Here is a 3,086-nt window from a genome sequence, read left to right as displayed (position 1 = left end):
TTATAAAAATACATATATATTCTATTTTTCCATATAATATAATCTTATGATAATTATTTAGGGATAGGTAAACAAATAACAAATCAGTCCAAAAAGGCAGTGACAATAGATCAAGGAAACAATTCAGTACAACTCCAGCTTAAATATATGATGATAAATTGCTGATGTATAGAGGATGGGTAATAACATACTTGCTATTTTGGTTTCTATGAATCCACATGAGCCCTGCTAAGTTTGGTAGGCAGCTTTCTCCTGGTGTCCTCTATGCTCTCTGACTCCCACAGTCTTTTCCCTCTGTCTTCCTCAGGGTTCTTTGATCTTTGGGTATAGCCACCTGATGAAGATCTGTAATTTAGAATCTCTTTTCACATAATGCTTGACTGTGGTTCTGTGAGTTTTCTCCTATCAGCTGCCAGAGGAAGCTGTGCTGATGATAACTGGAAAAGGTAACAATCTATGAGTACAGCAAAATATCATTAGAAAACATTTCATGAATCTTTTTTTTTTTGTTCCAGTCTTGTTTTGTTCTACCCTAGATCTCTGAGTTATCTAGTCTGTGTTTTGGCTATCTAGGTAGAGTAAGTTATAGGGGCCCTCTCTGGACATGGGTCTTAAATTGAACAAAATATTGGTTGGTCACTCCCATATATTCTGAATGACTATTGTCCCAGCACAACTTGCATGCAGGACAGATTGTAGATGGAAGTCTTTGTGGCTGGTTTAGTGTCCAGATTCCTCTTTCTATAGCTTGCAGAGTACCGTTCTTGTGTCAACATACTAGAATGTAGAGACAAAAGCTACAAGTCCTCACTACTTCAACCTCTGAATATGGGTTGAGGTGAGTAAAAATTATTCTTGGCAATGGCCTAGTTTTCAGATGGCAATCTTCTGTCCTTGAAAAAGCTTGGATTGTTTAGAGATCTCTGGACCTTGTCTGCCAAATATAACCCAGTCCTACTACTAGAAGCCTTATCTGGGTACAAAAGTTGGCCAGTTCAGACTCAGTGTCCTCCATTACTGTAAGTCCTCACTAGGGTCACCTTCACAGATTCCAGGAAAATGTTCAATGCACTAGGTTTCCATGCCCCTACACACAACCTCATTTCCAGCTGGTTTTCCCCACATTCTTTCCCTTAGTCCACCCACTTGCTCCCTTCCACTAATGTTTCCACCCTCCCCAGTCTATCTATGATATCTATTCTATTTCCCTTCCCAAGGACTTCATGCTTTCCCCTATAACTCTCCTCTTTAACCTCTCTGGGTCTGTGGTCTATAACTTTATTATCATTACTTAACAGCTAATATCCACTTACAAGTGAATACATACCATAATTTTCTGGGTTATCTCACTCAGAAAGATTTTTTTGTAGCTTAAGATATTTGTCTGCAGTATTTACAAAGTCATTTTTTAACTGCTGAGTAATACTCCATAGTGTAAATGTAGAACATTTAGTTTATACATTCTTCAGTTGTTGGACATCTAAGTTGCTTCCGGTTTGTGGCTATTATGAATAAAGCTGCAAGTGAATATGATTGAGCAATTGCCCTTGTTTTAGAATGGAGCACCCTTTGAAACATGCCCAAGAATGGTATAGCTGGGTCTTGAGAAACAATAAGAATTTTTTCATGAATTTGCATATCACCCTTGAGCAGGGTTCATGCTAATCTTCTCTATATTGTTCCAATTTTAGTATATGTGATTCAGAAGTAAGCATAAGGTTTGGAATTTTCAGATACATTTTATTCTCACAATTTTTCTGAATCAAACACAACCTATTTTAAAGAATGCAGAATAATTAATTGACACTCCTTTAAAAATATACATAATTCTAGCAATTTTGATAACCCTAAAGTTGGTATATATTTAAGGACTATATTTTGATATATAAAATCTTCTTCAAGATAATCTTTGAGTTACATTAGTTTAAAAATAAGTTCAAGAGTATAAAAAAGAGTTAGTATATTGAAAGTGACAAGAGTCATCAGTAAAGCTAATTTTTACACCTAGACATCAAAGAGAAGCATGTGCAAGACACAGAGGCATACTGGTTCTATAATCTGTATTTCTGTATATTCATTTTCTATATATCACAAAAAACTTAAAATGTACTAATTTAATCATGTTCAAGAAATTTGTTTTTCTGGGAGGATATTGAATTTGGGGAAACATTCTTTAATTTAGTTACACAATCTGGATTTGGTAAGAAACTCAAAACCTCATTAGAGTAAAAAACAAAAATAGCATTTAATCTTGGTCTTAGGCTCGAACAGCAAACTTCAAAAGTTTCTTGTAATAATGAATGCTGGAGAGTCCAGTAATATATGATCATTAGTTTTGTAGGACTGTCTTATAAATCCAGTTTTCTTTGTTTGGTTGGTTGGTTATTTAGTTGTTGTTTGTTGTTGTTGCTTTATTGGACATTTTCTTTATTTATATTTCAAATGTTTTCCTCTTTCCAAGTCTTCCCTTCAGAAACACCCTATCTGATCCCCCCATCCCCTGCCTTTATAAGGGTGCTTCCACACCTACCCACCCACTCCCATCTTCCAGCTCTGGCCTTCCCCTACAGTGGGGCACCAAACAGCCTGTGTGTGTGTGTGTGTGTGTGTGTGTGTGTGTGTGTGTGTGTGTGTTCTCTTTTTACTGCTGTCATACTGAGGGATTTTGTGTCAATGGACAGATGAACTTACATTGGAATTCTGGACACCTGTCACAGGTTCAAATGTGAACATGTCAAAATTTGTAGCATTTGAAGAGTAAACATTCTGCAAAGAAATGATTTCTGTCTGACTCCTTTCATTTAAAACATTCTTGAATATTTGCCAAAACAAAACCAAAAATATTTTATTTCTGTAGTGGGGTCTATACAAAAAATATCTCAGAACTAATTTAGACAAAATGGATTCTCTCAGATAAGTCATGATGAAAAGTGGTATAAGAAAAAGTTATGACCCCAGATGAATTATCATTTCCACAGATAAATATCAATAAAGAAAAAGAAAAAATAACTGAAATACTTTATCTTTGCTTAGACAAACATTTAAAAATATTATGGACATGTAGACAAAGTTTTCTCATCAAAGCA

At 35.3% G+C, this 3,086-nt stretch overlaps 1 non-coding gene across 1 annotated transcript; it reads right to left on the bottom strand.

Moving 5' to 3' along the window:
• Positions 1 to 1,608: 1,608 nt before the first annotated feature.
• Positions 1,609 to 1,715, bottom strand: LOC116071633. The gene has a single exon (XR_004111037.1). It is a non-coding gene; the product is annotated as a U6 spliceosomal RNA (small nuclear RNA).
• Positions 1,716 to 3,086: the final 1,371 nt, after the last annotated feature.

Source organism: Mastomys coucha, unplaced genomic scaffold (genome assembly GCF_008632895.1).
Source record: "Mastomys coucha isolate ucsf_1 unplaced genomic scaffold, UCSF_Mcou_1 pScaffold22, whole genome shotgun sequence".
Lineage (NCBI taxonomy): Eukaryota > Metazoa > Chordata > Mammalia > Rodentia > Muridae > Mastomys > Mastomys coucha.
The sequence above is the reverse complement of the archived record's forward strand: the minus strand, read 5'-3'. Positions and strand labels throughout refer to the sequence as shown.